We start from the raw sequence: 27303 nt of genomic DNA, 5'->3' as shown, positions 1-27303 counted from the left end.
AGGCCTCCGGCCTTCCGCTACACAGCGCCCTCCACTGGTCCACCACGGTCAGGGTCGGGAACACAGCAGACCCGGAACCTGACAGGCTGGACCGATGGATACCCAGGAATAGGATGGACCGATGGATACCCAGGAATCGGCTGGACCGATGGATACCCAGGAATTGGCTGGACAGATGGATACCTAGGAATCGGCTGGACAGATGGATACCCAGGAATCGGCTGGACAGATGGATACCTAGGAAGCGGCTGGACCGATGGATACCCAGGAATAGGATGGAACGATGGATACCCAGGAATAGGATGGACCGATGGATACCAGGAATCTGCTGGACCGATGGATACCCAGGAATCGGCTGGACAGATGGATACCAGGAATCTGCTGGACCGATGGATACCCAGGAATCGGCTGGACAGATGGATACCTAGGAATCGGCTAGACCGATGGATACCCAGGAATAGGATGGACCGATGGATACCAGGAATCTGCTGGACCGATGGATACCCAGGAATCGGCTGGACAGATGGATACCTAGGAATCGGCTGGACAGATGGATACCCAGGAATCTGCTGGACCGATGGATACCTAGGAATCGGCTGGACAGATGGATACCCAGGAATCGGCTGGACAGATGGATACCTAGGAATCGGCTTGACCGATGGATACCCAGGAATAGGATGGACCGATGGATACCCAGGAATCGGCTGGACCGATGGATACCCAGGAATAGGATGGACCGAATTATACCCAGGAATAGGATGGACCGATGGATACCCAGGAATCGGCTGGACCGATGGATACCCAGGAATTGGATGGACCGATGGATACCTAGGAATCGGCTGGACAGATGGATACCCAGGAATCGGCTGGACAGATGGATACCTAGGAATCGGCTGGACAGATGGATACCTAGGAATCGGCTGGACAGATGGATACCTAGGAATCGGCTGGACAGATGGATACCTAGGAATCGGCTGGACAGATGGATACCCAGGAATCGGCTGGACCGATGGATACCTAGGAATCGGCTGGACCGATGGATACCCAGGAATAGGATGGACCGATGGATACCCAGGAATAGGATGGACCGATGGATACCCAGGAATCGGCTGGACCGATGGATACCCAGGAATCGGCTGGACCGATGGATATGTGCCAGGCGTCTTGCACTGCATAGCATACCTTGCTTGGTGTATAAGGACACATCTGTGATTGTATGTTTTTGGATTGTTGGAGAGAAACTTGTGCTGTTTTAATTGGTACAACTCCAAGATATACCAATTCTCTCCTCTCTAGACAAGTCCTGGAATCCTGTTTATAATGAATATTTGTGGGCTATCCCCCCAAAACACTGGTATTATGTATCGCTGATATCTATTCACAAAACTTTTAAAGGAGCTGTTTACTTTTGCCGCATTGAGCAAAATGTCGACGTAACACAAGTCAACATGACATTTTCACAATTTTTTTTCTTAATTTTTTGGGGGGACTTTTTTATGCTTCACAGTCTACGTGCGTTCTGATTGGTAAATTGGTAAAGTGTGGCGAGGGCAGCAGTAGTGGAGTGAGGCACCAGGCTGAAGCGAGGGTACACACTACATTAGTTAGGAGGTCCTTGTGCTCAGGTGTTGACATTGACACAAAAACCTGGAAAAACTTTCATGCATTGACTATTGTCAATTTAACAATTTACTTGTGACAACATTTTTGTCAAAATCATGTGTGTCGATTTTTGTCAATGTTGACCTAGTGAAAGTTTCCCTTTTGTTGTCAACTCATCGACTGTTGACATAGACTCTGTCGACCATTGAACCTGCACCCTTGCAGTCAGTTACTGGCTGTTTTTATTGGGTGTAGTTCAATAGCTCTACAGCAGGGGCAGCCAACTCCAGTCCTCGACAGCTACCAGCAGTTCACGTTTTCCAGCTCACCTCACAGGTGCACAGGTGCACTCATTACTCACTGACGCGATATAAAAGATCCACAGGTGGAGCTAATTACTTCACTTGTGATTCCGTGAGACCTGGGAAACATTAACTGTTGGTAGCTCTCGAGGACTGGAGTTGGCTACCCCTGCTCTACAGTAAAAGAGAAACAATGGACAGGTCGACTCCACGTTAACCTTTTGACCCGTCAACCTTTTGCATGTCGACAATTTGGGGCTGACCTACTGTCTGTCGTTCGTGTAACCAGATACCGATGTTAAACGCGTTCCAAAGGAGTGCCTCTGTGACCCGGTAATCCCTTCTCCACACCAGGAATCGGCTGGACCGATGGATACCCAGGAATCGGCTGGACCGATGGATACCCAGGAATAGGATGGACAGATGGATACCCAGGAATCGGCTGGACCGATGGATACCCAGGAATCGGCTGGACAGATGGATACCTAGGAATCGGCTGGACAGATGGATACCCAGGAATCGTCTGGACAGATGGATACCTAGGAATCGGCTGGGCCGATGGATACCCAGGAATAGGATGGAACGATGGATACCCAGGAATAGGATGGACAGATGGATACCTAGGAATCTGCTGGACAGATGGATACCCAGGAATTGGCTGGACAGATGGATACCCAGGAATTGGATGGGACCGATAGATACCTAGGAATCGGCTGGACAGATGGATACCCAGGAATCGGCTGGACAGATGGATACCTAGGAATCGGCTGGACCGATGGATACCCAGGAATAGGATGGACCGATGGATACCGAGGAATCGGCTGGACCGATGGATACCCAGGAATAGGATGGACCGATTCATACCCAGGAATAGGATGGACCGATGGATACCCAGGAATCGGCTGGACCAATGGATACCCAGGAATTGGATGGACCGATGGATATCTGGGAATCGGCTGGACAGATGGATACCCAGGAATCGGCTGGACAGATGGTTACCTAGGAATCGGCTGGACCGATGGATACCCAGGAATAGGATGGACCGATGAATACCCAGGAATCGGCTGGACCAATGGATACCCAGGAATCGGATGGACCAATGTTTACCAGGAATCGGCTAAACCGATGGATACCCATGAATCGGCTGGACCGATGGATACCCAGGAATAGGATGGACCGATGGATACCCAGGAATCGGATGGACCGATGGTTACCAGGAATCGGATGGACAGATGGATACCCAGGAATCGTCAGGACAGATGGATACCTAGGAATCGGCTGGACCGATGGATACCCAGGAATAGGATGGACCGATGGATACCCAGGAATAGGATGGACCGATGGATACCAGGAATCTGCTGGACCGATGGATACCCAGGAATCGGCTGGAAAGATGGATACCTAGGAATCGGCTGGACAGATGGATACCCAGGAATCGGCTGGACAGATGGATACCCAGGAATAGGATGGACCGATAGATACCAGGAATCTGCTGGACCGATGGATACCCAGGAATAGGCTGGACAGATGGATACCTAGGAATCGGCTGGACAGATGGATACCCAGGAATCGGCTGGACCGATGGATACCCAGGAATCGGCTGGACCGATGGATACCCAGGAATCGGCTGGACCGATGGATACCCAGGAATAGGATGGACCGATGGATACCCAGGAATCGGCTGGACCGATGGATACCCAGGAATTGGCTGGACAGATGGATACCTAGGAATCGGCTGGACAGATGGATACCCAGGAATCGGCTGGACAGATGGATACCTAGGAATCAGCTGGACCGATGGATACCCAGGAATAGGATGGAACGATGGATACCCAGGAATAGGATGGACCGATGGATACCAGGAATCTGCTGGACCGATGGATACCCAGGAATCGGCTGGACAGATGGATACCAGGAATCTGCTGGACCGATGGATACCCAGGAATCGGCTGGACAGATGGATACCTAGGAATCGGCTAGACCGATGGATACCCAGGAATAGGATGGACCGATGGATACCAGGAATCTGCTGGACCGATGGATACCCAGGAATCGGCTGGACAGATGGATACCTAGGAATCGGCTGGACAGATGGATACCCAGGAATCTGCTGGACCGATGGATACCTAGGAATCGGCTGGACAGATGGATACCCAGGAATCGGCTGGACAGATGGATACCTAGGAATCGGCTTGACCGATGGATACCCAGGAATAGGATGGACCGATGGATACCCAGGAATCGGCTGGACCGATGGATACCCAGGAATAGGATGGACCGAATTATACCCAGGAATAGGATGGACCGATGGATACCCAGGAATCGGCTGGACCGATGGATACCCAGGAATTGGATGGACCGATGGATACCTAGGAATCGGCTGGACAGATGGATACCCAGGAATCGGCTGGACAGATGGATACCTAGGAATCGGCTGGACAGATGGATACCTAGGAATCGGCTGGACAGATGGATACCTAGGAATCGGCTGGACAGATGGATACCTAGGAATCGGCTGGACAGATGGATACCTAGGAATCGGCTGGACAGACGGATACCCAGGAATCGGCTGGACAGATGGATACCAGGAATCAGCTGGACCGACGTATACCCAGGAATGGGATGGACAGATAGATACCCAGGAATCAGCTGGACCGATGTATACCTAGGAATCGGCTGGACAGATGGATACCCAGGAATCGGCTGGACCGATGGATACCCAGGAATCGGCTGAACCGATGGATACCCAGGAATAGGATGGACCGATGGATACCCAGGAATAGGATGGACCGATGGATACCCAGGAATCGGCTGGACCGATGGATACCCAGGAATCGGCTGGACCGATGGATATGTGCCAGGCGTCTTGCACCGCATAGCATACCTTGCTTGGTGTATGAGGACACATCTGTGATTGTATGTTTTTGGATTGTTGGAGAGAAACTTGTGCTGTTTTAATTGGTACAACTCCAAGATATACCAATTCTCTCCTCTCTAGACAAGTCCTGGAATCCTGTTTATAATGAATATTTGTGGGCTATCCCCCCAAAACACTGGTATTATGTATCGCTGATATCTATTCACAAAACTTTTAAAGGAGCTGTTTACTTTTGCCGCATTGAGCAAAATGTCGACGTAACAAAAGTCAACATGACATTTTCACAATTTTTTTTCTTAATTTTTTGGGGGGACTTTTTTATGCTTCACAGTCTACGTGCGTTCTGATTGGTAAATTGGTAAAGTGTGGCGAGGGCAGCAGTAGTGGAGTGAGGCACCAGGCTGAAGTACACACTACATTAGTTAGGAGGTCCTTGTGCTCAGGTGTTGACATTGACACAAAAACCTGGAAAAACTTTCATGCATTGACTATTGTCAATTTAACAATTTACTTGTGACAACATTTTTGTCAAAATCATGTGTGTCGATTTTTGTCAATGTTGACCTAGTGAAAGTTTCCCTTTTGTTGTCAACTCATCGACTGTTGACATAGACTCTGTCGACCATTGAACCTGCACCCTTGCAGTCAGTTAGGGGGAAATTTACCAATATGAAAAACCTAGTTTTTCGTATTGGTATTTTCCCTACGGTTGCATACGACTGTTTAAGTCGTATGCAAAGTCGTGTTCCGGAGGATCAGTTACAAAGCAGTCATATACGACTGCTTTGTAACCCTCCGATGGTGTAATGATTCGTATTAGCGGCCGTATATACGGCCGCTAATACGAATGTTTCTGGCAGTCTGCACGGATCAGTCAGATCCGTGCAGGCTGCAAGGTGTAAAAAAAAATAGAAAAAATAAATAAATAAAAAAAAAACCGGCGTGGGGTCCCCCCCACAGCCGAAACCAGCACCAGGCTGAAGGAGCCGGGGCCGGTAATTAAAAATCAGGGAACCCGACAAATAGGGGTTCCCCGATTTTTAACAACCAGCCCCAGGCTCCAGGTCCGGGGCTGGTTCCCAAAATACGGGGGACAAAATGAGTAGGGGTCCCCCGTATTTTAAGAACCAGCCCCAGGCACAACCAGCCGGCAGGGTAATGTCACAGCCGGGGGACACTTATAATATAAGGTCCCGCGGCCAAAACATTCTCCCTACCGACCAGTCAGCCGGGGGGACTTGCATAAAAAGTCTCCCCCCGGCTGTGGCATTAGCCTGCCGGCTGGTTGTGCCTGGGGCTGGTTCTTGAAATACGGGGGACCCCTAGTCATTTTGTCCCCTGTATTTTGGGAACCAGCCCCGGACCTGGAGCCTGGGGCTGGTTGTTAAAAATCGGGGAGCCCCTATTTGTCGGGCTCCCTGATTTTTAATTACCGGCCCCGGCTCCTTCAGCCTGGTGCTGGTTATGGCTGTGGGGGGGACCCCACGCCGTTTTTTTTTTTTTATTATTTATTTTTCTATTTTTTTTACACTGAAGCCTGCACGGATCTGACTGATCCGTGCAGGCTAAAACGCAAATAGAACAGGAAAATGGTGTTCTATTTTCCTGTCGTATTTGCGTGGGTGTTTTACACCACTAAGCAGCCGTATTGTCAGTACGGCTGCTTAGTAAATCAGAAACCACCATTCTTTTGAATGGTGATTTCTGTCGTATCCTATCGATGGTGTAGGGCATTCGTATTTGTAACTACAAATACGAATGTTCCATCTTTAGGACTACGAATTGTTGTATTTTTGGGATTGTAAATCCCGAAAATACAAATTCGTAAAAAAAAGGTGTATTTCTCCCTACGAATACACCTTTTTTCTACGAATCCATTTTGGTAAATGTCCCCCTTACTGGCTGTTTTTATTGGGTGTAGTTCAATAGCTCTACAGCAGGGGCAGCAAACTCCAGTCCTCGACAGCTACCAGCAGTTCACGTTTTCCAGCTCACCTCACAGGTGCACAGGTGCACTCATTACTCACTGACGCAATATAAAAGATCCACAGGTGGAGATAAGTACTTCACTTGTGATTCCGTGAGACCTGGAAAACATTAACTGTTGGTAGCTCTCGAGGACTGGAGTTGGCTGCCCCTGCTCTACAGTAAAAGAGAAACATTGGACAGGTCGACTCCACGTTAACCTTTTTGACCCCGTCAACCTTTTGCATGTCGACAATTTGGGGCTGACCTACTGTCTGTCGTTCATGTAACCAGATACCGTTGTTAAACGCGTTCCAAAGGAGTGCCTCTGTGACCCGGTAATCCCTTCTCCACACAGCTAGAGCGAGATTGTGTCTCCCAGCGGCATTGTACAACGGTGAGGAGACAGCTCATGGTAGAGTCACACAGCCGGCTGGAACAACACAGAGGTTCAGCCGAGAGGCACGGGACGGAGCCGGCGCCGCGGCTCATCACACACTTGGAAACGGCCTTGAACCGTGTGAGCCCTGCAGAGTGACAGGTGATACCTGTACGTACAAGACGGACACTGGTGCTAAGCTAACACCACTCTGCAAAAAAGGAGGTAATTCCCTTTATTTCAAGGTTTGCCCACGTACAACTATTTGCACAGAGACATTGTGGTGCTGGCCGAGTTTGACAGTGTGTATACTGATCACGAAATTGGATGGTCTATTGTTCAAAAGAAACCCGATCAACCACTAAGAATTAATTGAGCTCAAACTGGCCTCCTAATCCCTAAAGCATTACAACCTCGAAGGACTTAAGGTCACTACATAGTAAGAGCAGGGTTGCCTACCCTCCCGAAATGGCCGGGAGTCTCCCGAAAATCGGGTCCCCCCTCCGGCCCCCCGATCATTTAAATGCCGCAATCCGCGCGTCTCAGAGGAGGAGGCGGAGCTAAAATGGCAACATTGCGTCATTTTAGCCCTGCCCCCTCCACAGAGATCCGCAAATTCGCCTGTTTAACATCATGGGGCGGGGCTTAGTGATGTCACACTCAAGCCCCGCCCCAGAGCAGCTGCTGAATCTCTCCGGGCTTCTCCCGGAGAGGAGAATATTAAAGTCGGCAACCCTGACTAAGAGGCCACCACACAACAAAGGTTCACTGTGTATGAATTCAATTTTAACTTGTATTGTTATTATTAAGTGTGTCTGTTTTTGTTTTTAATAAATCATCCATTCATCTTGTCACCTTTGAGCGCCCCACGTTTTCTTTCTGTCTCGTGTTTTCTGTGGAGGCTAGAAATCCTCCAACATGGTGGCTGCAGGGTGACAAGCTACACCACCGTAGCCTCTAGCGCCAAAGACATTTCTTCGCTTATCCGCCGGTGTTATGTGTGATTTCTCTGACGGCGCTGAGCAGTGATGTTTTCCTCATAGCGCAGATTAACCGATGGTGGTTCGCGATAATATTTCCCGTATAAATCTATTTGGATACCATGATATAAGAGAATAAAAGTGAAAAATGGCAGTGGGGTGAAAACGTTTTCCGGCGGCTGTAAATGTAATAACGCTATGCGGTAGAGTAAGCGCTACTTCGGTGGTGGTCCCGCAAGCGTATAATCGCTACCAGGGTTAGGAAATAATCATCTATTGGCTGATATCGCCCTGTATTCGGCCGCGCAGTAACGACACCCTTCAATGAATTTATATATTAAATATATTTTACAGTGGTGTTAATGGCATTAAGGTAGTAAAATCATCCTCCATATGTTTCTCCATGCATGATAATAAATGTCAGAGAACATTCCTCACTTTTACTGGCATTAGATAATGCAGGCATATAAATGAGTCTCGCATTGTATTCTGAATGAACTGCGCCGAATGAATAGATTTGCATTTGGATTTTATGGCGATGAAACTTGTAACAAATATCTGCAATTAGAACAAAGGCCGGACTGGTCTATCGGTGAGATCGGAATATGCTGCACCGAATGCTAAGTGTATAAATGTCGCAAGGCTCTTCCTTGCCCGGCACCCACCAGGGTTCCCTTTCACTGGCGAGCGCCGCCGATAGGGACTGGGACGCTCGTGTGTCTCACACGCGTCCCAGTATCACGGCGGCTGGGCAGCATCTCCCTGCCCATCTCCGCTTCAGGGAGACACTGCCCAGTTCGGGGGAAGGTGGGGTGGTCGGGGCGGCGAGGTGGGGGGGATCGGCGGCAGGTTCCGTTGCCACAGGGCGCACGAGCAACTCGTACGCGCATGCCCCTGGTGGTAGCCGCCCGCTGGCGGGTGCTGGTGATAGAGTGGCCAGCCCCTGCAAAGGTTCGCGATAATATTTCCCGTATAAATCTATTTGGATACCATGATATAAGAGAATAAAAAGTTAAAAATGGCAGTGGGGTGAAAACGTTTTCCGGCGGCTGTAAATGTAATAACGCTATGCGGTAGAGTAAGCGCTACTTCGGTGGTGGTCCCGCAAGCGTATAATCGCTACCAGGGTTAGGAAATAATCATCTATTGGCTGATATCGCCCTGTATTCGGCCGCGCAGTAACGACACCCTTCAATGAATTTATATATTAAATATATTTTACAGTGGTGTTAATGGCATTAAGGTAGTAAAATCATCCTCCATATGTTTCTCCATGCATGATAATAAATGTCAGAGAACATTCCTCACTTTTACTGGCATTAGATAATGCAGGCATATAAATGAGTCTCGCATTGTATTCTGAATGAACTGCGCCGAATGAATAGATTTGCATTTGGATTTTATGGCGATGAAACTTGTAACAAATATCTGCAATTAGAACAAAGGCCGGACTGGTCTATCGGTGAGATCGGAATATGCTGCACCGAATGCTAAGTGTATAAATGTCGCAAGGCTCTTCCTTGCCCGGCACCCACCAGGGTTCCCTTTCACTGGCGAGCGCCGCCGATAGGGACTGGGACGCTCGTGTGTCTCACACGCGTCCCAGTATCACGGCGGCTGGGCAGCATCTCCCTGCCCATCTCCGCTTCAGGGAGACACTGCCCAGTTCGGGGGAAGGTGGGGTGGTCGGGGCGGCGAGGTGGGGGGGATCGGCGGCAGGTTCCGTTGCCACAGGGCGCACGAGCAACTCGTACGCGCATGCCCCTGGTGGTAGCCGCCCGCTGGCGGGTGCTGGTGATAGAGTGGCCAGCCCCTGCAAAGATGTGGCCGGATACATCTGTATATTAATACTGTACCCTCTGTAGTGTGTTATGTGTATAATTATACTGTACCCTCTGTAGTGTATGTTATGTGTATATTTATACTGTACCCTCTGTAGTGTATGGTATGTGTATATTTATACTGTACCTTCTGTAGTGTATGTTATGTGTATATTTATACTGTACCTTCTGTAGTATATGTTATGTGTATATTTATACTGTACCCTCTGTAGTGTATGTTATGTGTATATTTATACTGTACCCTCTGTAGTGTATGTTATGTGTATATTTATACTGTACCTTCTGTAGTGTATGTTATGTGTATATTTATACTGTACCCTCTGTAGTGTATGTTATGTGTATATTTATACTGTACTCGTACGCGCATGCCCCTGGTGGTAGCCGCCCGCTGGCGGGTGCTGGTGATAGAGTGGCCAGCCCCTGCAAAGATGTGGCCGGATACATCTGTATATTAATACTGTACCCTCTGTAGTGTGTTATGTGTATAATTATACTGTACCCTCTGTAGTGTATGTTATGTGTATATTTATACTGTACCCTCTGTAGTGTATGGTATGTGTATATTTATACTGTACCTTCTGTAGTGTATGTTATGTGTATATTTATACTGTACCTTCTGTAGTATATGTTATGTGTATATTTATACTGTACCCTCTGTAGTGTATGTTATGTGTATATTTATACTGTACCCTCTGTAGTGTATGTTATGTGTATATTTATACTGTACCTTCTGTAGTGTATGTTATGTGTATATTTATACTGTACCCTCTGTAGTGTATGTTATGTGTATATTTATACTGTACCCTCTGTAGTGTATGTTATGTGTATATTTATACTGTACCCTCTGTAGTGTATGTTATGTGTATATTTATACTGTACCCTCTGTAGTGTGTTATGTGTATAATTATACTGTACCCTCTGTAGTGTATGTTATGTGTATATTTATACTGTACCTTCTGTAGTGTATGTTATGTGTATATTTATACTGTACCCTCTGTAGTGTATGTTATATGTATATTTATACTGTACCCTCTGTAGTGTATGTTATGTGTATATTTATACTGTACCCTCTGTAGTGTGTTATGTGTATAATTATACTGTACCCTCTGTAGTGTATGTTATGTGTATATTTATACTGTACCTTCTGTAGTGTATGTTATGTGTATATTTATACTGTACCTTCTGTAGTGTATGTTATGTGTATATTTATACTGTACCTTCTGTAGTATATGTTATGTGTATATTTATACTGTACCCTCTGTAGTGTATGTTATGTGTATATTTATACTGTACCCTCTGTAGTGTATGTTATGTGTATATTTATACTGTACCTTCTGTAGTGTATGTTATGTGTATATTTATACTGTACCTTCTGTAGTGTATGTTATGTGTATATTTATACTGTACCTTCTGTAGTGTATGTTATCTGTATATTTATACTGTACTTTCTGTAGTGTATGGTATGTGTATATTTATACTGTACCTTCTGTAGTGTATGTTATATGTATAATTATACTGTACCTTCTGTAGTGTATGTTATGTGTATATTTATACTGTACCCTCTGTAGTGTGTTATGTGTATAATTATACTGTACCTTCTGTAGTGTATGTTATGTGTATATTTATACTGTACCCTCTGTAGTGTATGTTATGTGTATATTTATACTGTACCTTCTGTAGTGTATGTTATGTGTATATTTATACTGTACCCTCTGTAGTGTGTTATGTGTATAATTATACTGTACCTTCTGTAGTGTATGTTATGTGTATATTTATACTGTACCTTCTGTAGTGTATGTTATCTGTATATTTATACTGTACTTTCTGTAGTGTATGGTATGTGTATATTTATACTGTACCCTCTGTAGTGTATGTTATAGTATGTGTATATTTATACTGTACCCTATGTAGTGTATGTTATGTGTATATTTATACTGTACCCTCTGTAGTGTGTTATGTGTATATTTATACTGTACCCTCTGTAGTGTATGTTATGTGTATATTTATACTGTACCCTATGTAGTGTATGTTATGTGTATATTTATACTGTACCCTCTGTAGTGTATGTTATGTATATATTTATACTGTACCCTCTGTAGCGTATGTTATGTGTATATTTATGCTGTACCCTCTGTAGTGTATGTTATGTGTATATTTATACTGTACCCTCTGTAATGTATGTTATGTATATATTTATACTGTACCCTCTGTAGCGTATGTTATGTGTATATTTATGCTGTACCTTCTGTAGTGTATGTTATGTGTATATTTATACTGTACCCTCTGTAGTGTATGTTATATATATATTTATACTGTACCCTCTGTAGCGTATGCTATGTGTATATTTATGCTGTACCTTCTGTGGTGTATGCTATGTGTATATTTATACTGTACCCTCTGTAGTGTATGTTATGTGTATATGAATACTGTACCCTCTGTAGTGTACGGTATGTGTATATTTATACTGTACCCTCTGTAGTGTATGCTATGTGTATATTTATACTGTACCCTCTGTAGTGTATGTTATGTATATATTTATACTGTACCCTCTGTAGTGTATGTTATGTGTATATTTATACTGTACCTTCTGTAGTTTATGGTATGTGTATATTTATACTGTACCTTCTGTAGTGTATGTTATGTGTATATTTATACTGTACCTTCTGTAGTGTATGGTATGTGTATATTTATACTGTACCCTCTGTGGTGTATGTTATGTATATATTTATACTGTACCTTCTGTAGTGTATGTTGTGTATATTTATACTGTACTCTCTGTAGTGTATGGTATGTGTATATTTATACTGTACCTTCTGTAGTGTATGGTATGTGTATATTTATACTGTACCCTATGTAGTGTATGGTATGTGTATATTTATACTGTACCCTCTGCAGTGTATGTTATGTGTATATTTATACTGTACCTTATGTAGTGTATGTTATGTGTATAATTATACTGTACCTTCTGTAGTGTATGTTAAGTGTATATTTATACTGTACCCTCTGTAGTGTATGCTATGTGTATATTTATACTGCACCTTCTGTAGTGTATGTTATGTGTATATTTATACTGTACCTTCTGTAGTGTATGTTATGTGTATATTTATACTGTACCTTCTGTAGTGTATGTTATGTGTATATTTATACTGTACCTTCTGTAGTGTATGGTATGTGTATATTTATACTGTACCTTCTGTAGTGTATGTTATGTGTATAATTATACTGTACCTTCTGTAGTGTATGTTATGTGTATATTTATACTGTACCTTCTGTAGTGTATGTTATGTGTATATTTATACTGTACCTTCTGTAGTGTATGTTATGTGTATATTTATACTGTACCTTCTGTAGTGTTTGCTAAGCGCAGTGCTGTTCTCGCATCTCATTACGCTAAACTAGTTATACACAGAATTACACTACTTTATATATAAAATTATATAATATATTTCATGAATATTACGCTATTTGTGTAAGGGGACTTTGACGCACATATACAGTAACCCCAATTGAAGAAAGCATCTGTGAATACAGCCGGTTAAAGCTGGCCGGTCTATTTCTGAAATGGGAAAGTTATAAAAAGGCAAGTACAGTATCGTCTCTGGACAAACCAGGCTGCAATGCAAGGGGGATTGGGGGGAATATAATATTTACATTTTTGCAGGGTGATTGCGGTCTGCTATTCCTACTGTAAATGTCATTTACTGTAGATTTGAGACGTGCCAAAACCGGTCTGGATCTCCTAATGAGATCTGATCCAAACTGGTTTAGAATTCAGATTTTAAATCGGAATTTTATGTTTGGATTGCAAAAATCTAATTATAGTTTCAGTTTTTTATTATTGATTTTTCATCAATATTTTTAAGTGATTATCATTTTTATTATCGATATTAAGAAAACCAAATTGGAGTCTAAACCAAAACACTTTATGGTGAATTGTAACCAAAAACACGGGGTCTGCCTACAGTACAGCACGTCTCTAATTTAGATTTGAGCTAGGAAATGTCCTATTCCCATCTCACTTTTATTTTTTTGCACCAATCTTAGAATTGACAATTTTTTCCCACAAAATTGTTCAGATTTAGTTTTATTTTTAATATTTTTTTTTAGAAATAAGCGTATTAGGTGAAGAATATGTATTGAACTTACTCAAAAAGATTTCATATAATTTTTTACAATTAAAATACTTTATTATTAAAATATTGGAATACTCAGTCATTGTAAGTCATCTGAGTAGCCACCAAATACATGCTGAAGGGAGGGCGGTATGGGGCAGGGTGGTACATTTGCATTTCCCGGGTGGCTGCTCCTTTGTGCAGCTGTGGGGGATCGTCTTCTGCTGTGCTGACCAATCAGCAATTATCTGCAGTATGGCAGACCGTGGGCAGAGGGTGCTGGGAGGCAGAGAGGTGCCTCTGCGAGCAGAAGGGTAAAATAGAGGGTGCATAGTCACCGGATGGGGCATGGTCTCTGCAAGAATAATAATTTATGTGGGGTGTGGGATCCTCATGGCACACACAGAGGGAGAGAGAGGACAGGCTGCCCCTGCAGCGTGTGCTGAGCTGGGGAGAGAGACTGTGCTGCGACTGCGGCCTGTAATCTCTCTCCCCACTGCCCGGTTCCCTGCAACAGGACCCCGGCCCACTAGCAGACCTGGGCAAAAGTTACCTGCCCCCCCCCCTCTTGATGCCACTGGTGAGCAGTGGCTGCTAGTAGATTATTCTCTGGCAGTCGCCCACGCTGTGTAGTCGCATCGGTCGCACTGCCAGGTATGGTCGCAAAGGAGGCAACCATGCCAAACAAGTGGTTAAGTGTCCCTTGCATGGATCCCCAATGATCTCTGCTCCACCTGGAATTCATACACAGAGTGCAACTAAGCTGATCATCCACTCATTGGTCATCTCACGGCTTGACTACTGTAATGCTCTTCTCACCGGCCTTGCTCAATCCCAACTAGCTCCTCTCCAATCAGTCCTCAATGCTGCAGCCAGGCTTATCTTCCTCTCCCGCCGCTCTAATTCTGCTACTCCCCTTCAACAAAATCTGCACTGTCTTCCATTCCCCTACAGAATCCTCTTCAAACACCTCACACTCACATACAGGGCCATCTCTAATTCCATTGCTCCATATCTCTCTAACCTCATCTCCATTCATACACCCTCCCACCCTCTACGGTCAGCTGACGACTGTCGTCTCTCCTCCACCCTGATCCCTGCTTCCCATGCTAGAGTACAGGACTTTGCCCGTGCTGCACCCCTTCAGTGGAACGCACTCCCTCGCTCCATTAGACTCTCCCCGACCTTGCAAAGCTTCAAACGGGCACTGAAAACTCACCTATTCATCAAAGCGTACCCTTCCACTCAGTGGTCGAAGTGGAAATTTTGAAGTGGGGGTATGAAAATTTTGAAGTGGGGGTATGGAAAAGTAAAGAGTGAATATAGTGCGCACCTTCGGACACCCCCCTGTCCATCAACGTCCCCTGCCAGACTGCCCCGTTGTACAGGGGTATTACAAAAGCACAATATGTGCTGCTGAGTGATCAGAGAGCATCCTGAGGGGGAAAAAAAACTTTTTTTTTTATCTTCAGATTAAAGTGGGGGTATGCCATACCCCCGTATACCGCCCCACTTCGACCACTGCTTCCACTGCATAAACCAGCTGGTTCTCCGACCCCTTGCCTGCTTACATCCTGCTTTCTAACCACCACCCCCTCGCTTGCACCTCTTGTAATCTGTCTGTCTCCCCTTCCTACTAGATTGTAAGCTCCTCCGAGCAGGGCCCTCTTCCCTCCTGTTGTCAAAGCCCACTTCTCTTCACATGTCACTCACAGCTCTCCTATACTCCAACACTTAGTGACCATCTTCGTCTGCATACTCCTCTCCATCATTGGCCTCAAGCCTCTAGTTGTATGTTGATTGAGTCCTCACTACTTACATTTAAGCTGTAATGTGTATTGAACTGTGGTGCTCTTTATTTGTACTCTATTTTTGTTATTTATTCAATGTTATGCCAAGTTTTGTTTCCCTGTATTGTTCCTTTGTACGGCGCTGCGAAACACTTGTGGCGCCTTATAATTAAAATTATAATAATAATAATAATAATACCCTCTGAGAGCGGATCGCACCATTGTTTGTACAGCGCAGAATGACAAGGTACATGGGAACTCAACGGTACTTTTTACAGACCTCCGCACCCCAGCAAAATGGTCTTCTCCCCATCAGAATGTGTTTAATATGAATTCCACCGCAAGTCCCTCTCCAGAACGAAACAAGGAATAACACTACACATGCAAAACCCAACATTTCCCATATTCTGTTTTCCCAATAATTGCGACATTTGGCAAATAAAGCAGTGCGCTCCTTTCTCCGGTGCTCCATGGCTGCTGTAAATCACCGGCGTGGATAGAAAAACTAGTTTTGCTGTGATGACAGCTTAATTTCTCTGCCAGTGAAGGGATAGAATATCTATGTCTTCCTAATGGCCGTATTTGTTATTCAGGGGACAGACCGATGCCTCCTAATGCCTCCAAACCTACAGCTGCAAGATAAAAAACCAATTGTGAGCATATTCCCAAATAATTACTTGTGCCGCGACATTGTACTGACCTCGGGAAACCAATCATTATCAACAGAGTTTTCTAAATAACTGATTAAAAAAATAGCAACTCTAATTAAAATGGAAACTTCTGCAATTTGACAGATTTTATCTGTACGCCTGAGGATGAGAAGGCCCCGGCGCTCGTCCGCCATTAACCCTTCCGCTGATTTAAAAGAGTCTTTGCCATTTTTTTGCTGTTTGTATTTATTTGGTTCATTTTCTCGTTGTTTTTTGATAGAAATTGTTTAGGTTATAAAATGATTTCGCATTTAGGGGAATTTTGCGGAGAACTTTAAAATAAATGAATGCCCGATTCTGTCTTCCTTGCTGCTGCTTTCAGCAAGTGAATTTAACCTATAAAACACGGTATCCAGTTGATAGGTTGTTAGTTTCTAGGTCATTGATGGCTAACCTTGACACTCCAGCTGTTGTTGAAGTACACATCCCAGCATGCCCTGCTACAGTTTTACTATTTGGCCACGCTAAAACTGATGCAGGGCATGCTGGGATGTGTAGTTCAACAACAGCAGCCGGAGTGTCAGCCATCACTGTTCAAGGTCAAAAGTCAATAGGTCAACAAAGTTTTTTCGGTACTCTTTACCTAGCACGGCGCCCACGATCTTGATCGTGGGCATCGTGAGGTAAAAAATCGCGTCGGTCGCGTCGTGTGCGGGCTAAAGGTGCCCGGACGCGACGCGATGCTCCCGATTTCCCATTGAAAACCATGTTAAATATGGAAATCGTGTCGGTCGCGTCGCGGCCGGCTATAAATGTGCACACGATGGCCACGACGCGATGCCCACGATTTCCCATAGGAATCAATGTTAAAAGGCCCGATGGACACGATTTTCATGTTAAATGGCTCAATGGACCCGATTTTACCATAGGAAACAATGTTAAATGGGCCTTACAGCCCAAATAGGCACAATTAACCCTTAAATGTCCCCCCAAATTTTTGAACGCCACCCCACGATCCACGCCAACCCGAAGCGTGGCGAGCGCAGCGAGCCCGCGAGGGGCGGCGGTACGCGTCCTCCGACCTTTTCATGCCCTACTATCCACGTCGGCGTGGAGTTGAGAATAGAATAGTGTGGCGAGCGCAGCGAGCCACCGAGCCCGAAGCGTGGCGAGCGCAGCGAGCCCCGCGAGGGGACGCGGATACCTTCACAGGTAAACGCGTCCCCTCGCGGACTTCACAGGTGTCCGCGTCGCCACGGACACCTGTGAAGCCCGCGAGGGGACGCGTATAACTGTGAAGGTATCCGCGTCCCCTCGCGGGGCTCGCTGCGCTCGCCACGCTTCGGGCTCGGTGGCTCGCTGCGCTCGCCACACTATTCTATTCTCAACTCCACGCCGACGTGGATAGTAGGGCATGAAAAGGTCAGAGGACGCGTACCGCCGCCCCTCGCGGGCTCGCTGCGCTCGCCACGCTTCGGGTTGGCGTGGATCGTGGGGTGGCGTTAAAAAATTTGGGGGGACATTTAAGGGTTAATTGTGCCTATTTGGGCTCTAAGGCCCATTTAACATTGATTCCTATGTAGAAATCGTGGGCATTGAGGCATTTGACATAAAAATCGTGTCCATCGGGCCTTTTAACATAGATTCCTATGGCAAATCGGGGGCATCGCGTCGCGGCCATCGAGTGCACATTTATGGACGGCCGCGACGCGACCGACGCGATTTCCATGTTTAACATGGGTTTCAATGGGAAATCGTGAGCATCGCGTCGGTCGCGTCGCGGGCAGGCATAAATGTACCCGCGATGCCCGCGATGGGCGCCGTGCTAGGTAAAGAGTACCGTTTTTTCCTTCATTTTTGGGACTTTTTTATACTTTAACATCCACATGGAAAGATGCAACGCTAGACCCACTTTCCATCTACCCAGTGTCCAGAATTGGCCGGCATGAGGCGGGATTTCACTGTGGCGGGGCGGCGGCTATCTCATTGCATGGGGCATCTATCTTATCACATCGCAGCAGCCCAGCAATCAGATCTGAATTAACATCATTTTCTGGCCATATATATTGCTCCTAAAGGCTTTGAGAAATGTAATTTCTGCATCTAAAAACCCACAGAGGAGAAGGAGCCTTCGGCTGCAGAAAACGTTCGCCAAATAAAACTCCCGGTAAGTGCAAAACGTCACTGCCGCCACTAAGTAAGTTTCATTTACATAGCGCACTTTCTCCAACAGGGCTAAGGGACAAGCGTGGAGCCCTTGTCAATTACTGTACCACAATTATGATTATTTTTCAAATAATAATGTTATACATATGTAGCTTAGACCTCAGCAATTGCTACAGGCCTATATGGCCATGGACAGAACTTCAGAGATCACGCTAAGATTAATGACTTTCATAATGTGAGAACAAATTACATCCAATTCATAAAAAGTTACAAAAAAGGTTAGAAAAAGGACACGTATTAATATATATGCAAATAAGTATCCTATGAAAATATAAGGAGAATGAAAGCAGCGTTGTTAACTTACACAATGAGGGGTAGGCAGTAAAAGGAGATCACAGGAGAAAGTGTTTGATACATCCCAGTTTAGATTCTTCTTGTTCCTCTATGGGGGGGGGGGGGGGGGGGGGTTTACACAAAAGCCCTCATACTGATTTATTGCCCCCACAGAGAGAAACTTAAAAATAATTCACCCCCAGCCCACTACAGCAGTTGACCTCTTCTACTGCCCCCCCCCCCCACCCCAATCCTCACCCCATCCCCATGTTTCACCTCCCACTCTACAGCCTGCCCTGTCTCAGTGAAGTGTTAGGGTACTCACTCTGTTGGGTATAATGTGTGTGTACTTTGATATAACCCTGCATCATTACCACCTGCAATTCTGTGCCACGTCCTAACCACCTGATGGATCCCGGCTTTGCCCAGGCCAGGCTACAAGTAAGGAATGGGCCTCCAGCTGTCCCTGCATGCTAACTCTTCTCCTGACTCTAACAGCACCCTGTTGTTTTGTTCTGGTTTGCATTAAAGGAACAGGTCCCCGCAGGCCAATTGATCTGTCCGGGCTGGCAGTCGCCGCTTGATGGTCCTGTCTACATTTTCCCTGCTGTTCAAGTCCTTGGAAAAGTCAAAAGCAGGCTGTGGTTTGACTGTGTGGATGAAAAAGGGACCTCGTGTTAAGTACATTGTTCCCTGGGTGAGGGTAGGTAGGGATAGTGTAACATAAGCAAAATGCTAAAGATTTAAAGTGCCTACAGATGTATCGGGATTCATCCCCGCCATCTGTATGCCGGAAGGGGACGCGCGCGCACGAGGTGCGCGCGCGTCCCCTTCCGCCGGTGCTGCCCTCGGTCGCCCGGTGTGGGAACCGGGCGACCGAGGGCAGCACCGGCGGAAGGGGACGCGCGCACCCCGCACCCCCCCGGAGCCTCCTTGGGTCCCCCCCAGCACTATCGAGCGGGAGGCGGACATTATTGCGTCCGCCTCGCCGCCCCGATACTGAGACGCGCGTGCGGGTGGGACGCACGCGCGTCTCATTCAGATGGAGCGCAGTGTTGCTGGTGGATCGCCAGCAGCATGCTGCTGGCGGTTCGCCAGCAAAGATAAAACCGGCCCCATCTGTAGATCAGGGGTGTCCAAACTTTTTGCGACGAGGGCCAGATTTGGTGAAGTGTAAATGTGTGGGGGCCGACCATTCAGCCTGACATTCTTTGAATCATTAATCACATCAGAATGGTCCCCCACTCTGCCCCCATTCACTCTATGTCCCCCAGCCTGCCCCTTCACTGTATTTCCCCCAGCCTGCCCCCATTCACTGTATGTCCCCCATTCACTGTATGTTCCCCACTCTGCACCCATTCACTCTGTCCCCCTTCTCTTAATGTCCATCAGTGCCTTCATTCATTGTATGTCCCCAAGCCTGACCCTCCTTCACTGTATGACCCCAATTCACTATGTACCCCACTCTGCCCCCATTCACTGTATGTCCCCCAGCCTGCCCTCACTGCCTCCATTCACTGTATGTCCCCCAGCCTGACCCTCCTTCACTGTATATCCCCCACTCTGCCCCCTGCCTTCTCTGTATGTTTCCCAGCCCCTTGTGTGAGCCAGAGGAAGGAGAGGCAAAGCAGGAACTGCAAGGACAGGAGAGGCTTGGGCTCCCGCTGCCGCCCTCCTCCGCTCTGCATGTTACGGGAGCAAGCTTCCCCCTTGCTGCCCCCCTCCCCAAACACTGCTGTCACTGTGATTGTGGAGTGATATACAATTGCAGCAGCAGGGGTAGGACGCCAAACACATCTGACTATGGCGGCTGGCACCTCCGCACTGCAGCAGACAGCAAGGTAAAGGCATGTTTGCCAGGGCCCCATCGTTAGTGTCCTGTGCTTCCCACATCTGATGCTCTGCCCGCTTCCAGCTGGAGGCTGCGGGCCGCTTGAAATGACAGTACGGGCCACAATTGGCCCCCGGGCCTGACTTTGGACATGCCTGGCCTAGATGGATGGTAAACGGGACTCATATATAAGTGGAGAACGCACCAGTAGTTGAGGGGTGTCCTGCAGTCTTCCCCATGGGCCCAATCACACACCCACCAGTCGTAATGTGATTATATGGATTGGAGACCTAACCAACTGTACTGGTAAGCCCATTCTTAGGAGGAAATGTACTAAGAAGGGAGTTCTGTTTCACACGGGCTGTTGCTATGGGCAACCAATCAGATACTATCTATTATCTTGTATAAGGTGCAAAATAAATAAGAAGTAGATTCTCATTGGTTTCCCATAGCAACATCTCATGTGAAATAAAACTCCCGTCTTAGTAAATTTCCACCTTAGGGTGGTAGCAGACTTCACTAACGTCATGGGGAAAAGCGCGGACCCCCATGTGTTGGCTTTGGATATGGATTCGTTTTCAAGCTTTGGTTTTGCAAAACCACCCTCAGATGTTTTTGGTTTTGGATCAGAATTAATTATGCGTTAATTATGTGGCTCTAATTTAGCAAAACCACCTTCATGTGTACTGGTTTTGGATCTGTATTTAAAAAACAAAATGCTAAAACAAGATAAATTCGAGTAATTTGGTTATGTTTTCATTCCTCCAGTATTAAGAAAAGTGGTGCAAGATGAAGTTGTCATTGGGCACTGCCTTCCACCCTTATGTTGGAGATTTAAAAGGACTTTGACAGTTTAACAAACCAAGCACTTTAGAAACAAGGACTGAGACTTTTGTGGCTGAAGTGCTTGGTTTGCTTGGGCACAAACCAAACAAGCTACCAAAGGGCTAAAGGCAGCTAAGCTAACATTGTTGTGAATGATCTTTTCAGTGGTAACATGTCATTGTCATTATTATTCTCATCCTCATCTTCACACCATATTAATTGATTACTGCTGGAAATTACCCTTACAGAAGTCTCTGTACATTATAATTGCCAGGAAAGTTCTTCCTTGTAGAATTTGTAGTTCAGCTTTCATGTTACTAATCTCTCTTTCTTTTAATTACATCCTTTGCTTTTGCATCACTTTTTGTACATAGCACTGGCTTCTTAACACTAACAGTTATTAAAACTTTAGTGTTATCACTGGTGTGCTTCTCTTGGCTTTCTGGCTAATGCTTTTTTTTGGGGAGCCACATCCCGCACCTAGATATAGCAAATAGGACCCCCAATACTCAGAGAAACCTCAGAGACACCTATCCTACGAGACCATGCCCCTGTAAATCCACACCCTTTTTAACAGTGCCGCACCAAAAGGTGTAAGTGACACCACTGTGTTGAAGTACACATAGTCCAATAACAGGAAATAGATATAAAACAATTCCCCAGAAAGATACAGGGTGGGATTCTCAAACATCCGCGCCCTCACACCGCCGGCTACCGCAGACATTATTATAGCATATGTACATAGGCGATAATTATGGCAAAGGACAGCTCTTGCGTTAAGAGCTGTTCTTTGCGATCTGGCCGGCGATGTGCAGCGGGTCCCGGCGGCTCCCCAGCAGCTACCCCCTCCCTCCCTTACCCGACCGGATGATGCTGCTGCTACAGGGGGGCTGGCTCTTCTCCTCCTCCCTGCACCGGAAAAATAATGTACAGTGCGGGGAGGAGGAGTTCACTGGTCCAGGCAGCACAGCGCTGTGCTGCCCTGACACAGGTAAGGGGGGTCAGCGTGGGTCCGTGCGGGGCGGCGGTGGGTCGGTTGCCCCTCATTGCGGTAACCTGTCGGGGGGTCTTTAGTGCATCGCACAATGTGGTAAAAACCCTGATAACTGCATTTTTCGTTTATATAATTCCGCCCAGCATGAGGTGTGGCCTTGTGGTACTTTCTGGTTTTCTGATTGGCCGGTGCATTCCCTGTATATACTTCTCTGTCCTATGTAAGCATGTTAGTCTGTCCTGATGATCAGACAGTAACTATTTCCCTTTCTCTGTATAAACATTAGGGTTCTACTTGTAAAACTTGAAAGTGACCTGTGTGAGATAGTAAACCAACAAGTTTAGCAGCATCCTGCACCATGTAACTTTACGCCTCTCCTGGGGAACATGAAACGACACCATCACTTCTCTTAAAGGTGACTCAGAGGACAGACCTGCAGGGGCGACACAAGGAGCAGAGAATTACTGCCGACGTTTTATTAGCATGCATAAAAGTCCCGGCGCTGAGCGCCACAAGCGATTGGCGAGCAATCTTTACAGACAGACACATATTTCTCGCTTAAGCATCCACCTGCATTCAGACAATTCATCTATCATTGGGACTTTTTTTTATTTTTGTTTTATTTTTTTATTTGACTTATCATCGCTGGACTCAAACCTGTTCTGAGATTAAAGGGAACATTGCAGCAGGTTCAGCATTTACCGTCTGTTTGTTATCAGGAAGGAGAAGTCGCATTCTCCCTCTTTGGCATTTCAAGCATTTTGGGTGAGAAGCAATTAGCAGTTTTTATAGACAGCGTATTGTCGCTGGGGACAGATGTTCGGGGGTCCGCATATGAGCGAAAATCCGCACCCGATTTGCAAACTCCTTCGGGGAGTATTACATGCGCCGAGTGTTCGTATGGCCAGGGCGGAGAGCAGCCGGGGGCAGGGGAACGCCTAGTTTTTTATGGTCATCACAAATTATATCTGCGAACAGGCATATAATCATTCGATGGTCAAATGATGTTTTGCCCGTACGACTGTGAATGGATGTCTCAGCGTGCACATCCATTGGCATGCCGGGGCGAACATTCGCACAGTGAAGGGGGAGGAGCATTCGCTCACCTGACGGGTGGCGTTTCAGCGATCGGTAAGCGATTGCTTACTGAGTTCACCAGAATCAGGGCCCTAATTACATCTCACCCTTTATTCTACATTCTGGGAATTCCACTCATCATTGCAAAGTACTCTAATATAAAATGGAGGGAAAAAGTTTTTCTTAATTACTTAATTCATGTCATTTAATTAATTCATTTATTAGTATAGAAAACAGACAATAATAATTCCACAGGTTATCGCCCATAAGATTACTACAAATACACCCGTGTGTAGTAAACCATCTCCAGAAGATATATACCTGATGGATCCCCCCCCCCCCCTGTATACACCTGAAGAGCTGCACAAAAATGATTTCAGAATGTGTCAACTTGAGAGGAGATTCCACAATTGGTGCATTTGTAGCCAGAGCTTCATCATGAAAATCAAAGTGTACAAGAAGCAGGAATTACCAAACGGAGGCATTCATTGGCTAGCTGCACTTCCACCGGTATTAAATGCAGAAAACAAACCTCCAACAGCGTTTCCCAACTCCATTGCTGTAACGAGGAAAGTGACTTGTGGGTTGTAGACATGGTGCATACCTAAAGCTGGGAACACACTAGTAGATATATCTGCAGATATATCCATAGACGGATCGGGTAGTGTGTGCTCAATACACTCCGCCCAATCCGTTGTGATTTACATCAAAACTGGGAGGGCACATTTGACCCAAGAGGCCACGCCCCCTACTCATGAAGCCTTGTTCCCAGAACAGGCGTCAGTGCAGTAGTTCAGGTCTGTGGATAAATGTTTCCTTGTAGTAAATTTAGTTATAGAAATAAAATGCAACAATATTGAACTATGCACCATTATTCATCCTGTAATAGAGTACATCTATCCCGCTTTCTAGCCTTCAGCTTTTTGTTTATTTAATCATAGGGCATAATGTGTAAGGGGCACTATTACGGAGGGCATAATGTGTAAGGAGCACTATTACGTAGGGCATAATGTATAACGGGCATTGTTCCAGAAGGTATTACGTGTAAGAGGCAGTACTAAGGAGGGCATAATGTGTAAGGGGCACTATTACGGAGGGCATAATGTGTAAGGGGCTCTATTACGGAGGGCATAATGTGTAAGGGGCACTATTACGCAGGGCATAATGTATAACGGGCACTGTTCCAGAAGGTATTACGTGTAAGAGGCAGTACTAAGGAGGGCATAATGTGTAAGGGGCACTATTACGGAGGGCATAATGTGTAAGGGGCTCTATTACGGAGGGCATAATGTGTAAGGGGCTCTATTACGGAGGGCATAATGTGTAAGGGGCTCTACAACAACTGGGCTTTACCTACACCCATAAGACAATACACCCTTAATTTTTTCAAGCATGCGCCATGGCATACACAAACGTACTCCTAGGATGCTGTAATATATATATATTCTTACACCATAAATGTGGCTTCGGGCTATACCTGGGTTAGGTATCAGGGAGAGGGTTAAGGGTAAGGATTAAACTTAGGAAAAAAGGGAATATACTCAGTGGAATGTCGCTGAGCAACACATCAATGCCATTACTGCTGGTCACAGGCCCGGAAGGCGACGCTGCCTCTTGGACCAGGGACATTTATCAGAGTACACATACTAAGCATGTTGACATTTCGACCATGTTGACATCCTCATGTCGACCGTATGCATGTTGAAAAGAGAACTGCCAACCAAATGTAGCACATGGGAAAATTCATATTTTAAATGAGGTTGTGTTAAAAAAGCAAGATGGCCACTGCCTTCCCATGGATAAAGAGTAATAGAAATGGCGCCATGACAAAAAACACCCGACGGCAGAAGCGGCTTTTTGTCTACGTTAAATGAACGTAATGGGCTGTTTTTTGTTCAAATGCGGAGAAATAAAAGAGTTCAAGTCTGCAGAGACCAAGCCGTATTGATAACAAGCAGATTGTCTGTGTAAAAGCCGCCATGGTGAGATAAAAGCGGGGGAGGCTGAATATTCCGAGGCAGATGTTCCGCATTAAGCTAATTTATAGATGCTTTATAGCGCATAATACCTGGATCTGAGTTTATTTTAAACATGCCATAAATGTTCAAAGACAATATCGCGGCTCTAAAGCCTTCTTCTCCTTTTCATGTTTTCCCCACAGATTCCGCTGGTTTCTCTTTCTGACATTTGTAGCGAGACAGTAACAGCGAAGATCAATGAGGCTCATTTTGGTGGAGGGATAGAGGCAACATACGGATTTACATGGTCTGAAAGAGTCCGGAGCTTTGAAGATAAAGAAAGACGGCTTTATTCTGATCACTTTATTCCACTTAGAACAGTTATAGTGATTGGGGTGGGAGTGGAGGCAGCGAGCGGAGGCTTTGGCATCAGCCGGAACCAAGGCTCTTGGGTCAGACACTTGGAGAAAGTTTTTAAAGGGGAGATAAATTCACATTTGCTAAGAATAATTCACAGATGGTTAAATGAAGAAATCCCAGGTTATATTTAGTAAGAAAGCTCAGTAGCCCCTCGCCGACGCACAGTGACATTACTTTATGGCGGGCTCACTGATAAATGAGCGAGGGGCGGGGGGGGGGTTACAGTATATTCTGTGCTAATTTTTAATAAACATACAATACACCTCCTGCCCCCCCCCCTCCCCTGTAATATACAGTATTTTTATTATATAGTTTATTCCACCTAACCACCTGCCCCCTTATATAAGTATATTTAAATATTGCATGCCACCCTGGTCACATGCCCACTCCCATTATAATTTTACTAACATAATGTATATATGCCCAGGGCCGGCAACAGAAATCTTTGGGCCCTGTACAATGATATTTCTGCCCCCCCCCCCACACACACGTAATCCCAAACCCAGCTCCTTGCCTAATGCCTCCTTCCCTCCTTACCTATACCATTGAGAACCTAGACCACGGGGGGGCTTCAGACTTCAGATGGGGACTCTTCACTTGTCCACCTGTACAGGAGAATCTCTGCAGCAGCAGGACAGGAGTCGGAGGCAGCCACAGGCAGGCGGAACACAGATCGTGGTCCCGCGCATGCGTAGAAAGGACCATGTGCAGTGCAGCCAGGAGACAGCCGACTCAGCCTCCAAGCACTGAGAGTCTGCGAGCGGCCTGGCACTGACTGTACACGGCAAAATGCCCATTACACATTAAACCTCGCACTGTGATGCCCATTCAGTCACACACCATAATGGCCATTATATGTTGCGCTTCACACTGTGATGCCCATTACGCCTCAGACCGTGATGCCCCTTACACGTTACGCCTCAGACCGTGATGCCCATTACACATTATGTCACACACCATAATGCCCATTACATGTTGCGCCTCACACTGTAATGCCCATTACATCACACACCATAATGCCCATCATATGTTGCACCTCACACTGTGATGCCCATTACAAGTTATGCCTCAGACTGTGATGCCCATTACACATTACGCCTCACACCGTGATGCCCATTACACATTACGCCTCACACCGTAATGCCCATTACACATTACGTTACACACCATAATGCCCATTATATGTTGCGCCTCACACCA

The sequence above is a fragment of the Crinia signifera genome, chromosome 5, assembly GCF_055691185.1.
Source record: "Crinia signifera chromosome 5, ASM5569118v1, whole genome shotgun sequence".
NCBI classification, from domain to species: domain Eukaryota; kingdom Metazoa; phylum Chordata; class Amphibia; order Anura; family Myobatrachidae; genus Crinia; species Crinia signifera.
This window is presented reverse-complemented; position numbering follows the sequence as displayed.